We start from the raw sequence: 393 nt of genomic DNA, 5'->3' as shown, positions 1-393 counted from the left end.
TAGTTGAACTGGTCTAGGGTGCACCACCAAGTTAAGAAGTGGCGTAGGGTCTCAGACAGTCTGTTATAACTGCGGCTGACTGGAGTCCGCAGTGTCAGTCAGCTGGATGTGACTGATACCGCAGTGAGAATTTTATTCAGTCACGGCCACGCTATTTGGAAATCAATTCTTTCTTTCAAGATAGCATTGTTGATTCATGCATATTAATATTATTATTATAAACACTTTTCGACCTGAAATAAATGTATTCTAACAACAAGGATGTAATGCGAATAAAGTTTAACAGCATTAAAACAGTACAAGTATAAATTTACAAATGTGTATACACACAATGCAAGGATGCGTTTACATCATTTGATAAAAAACATAATACAGACACAAAGTCCACTCATT

At 36.4% G+C, this 393-nt stretch overlaps 1 protein-coding gene across 1 annotated transcript in view; it reads left to right on the top strand.

The window, feature by feature from the left end:
- The window catches only part of LOC119588153 (Down syndrome cell adhesion molecule-like protein Dscam2), a 164,747-nt gene that overhangs the window by 3,070 nt on the left and 161,284 nt on the right, over nucleotides 1–393 (top strand).

Source organism: Penaeus monodon, chromosome 23 (assembly GCF_015228065.2).
Source record: "Penaeus monodon isolate SGIC_2016 chromosome 23, NSTDA_Pmon_1, whole genome shotgun sequence".
NCBI lineage: Eukaryota > Metazoa > Arthropoda > Malacostraca > Decapoda > Penaeidae > Penaeus > Penaeus monodon.
This window is presented reverse-complemented; position numbering and strand designations above follow the sequence as displayed.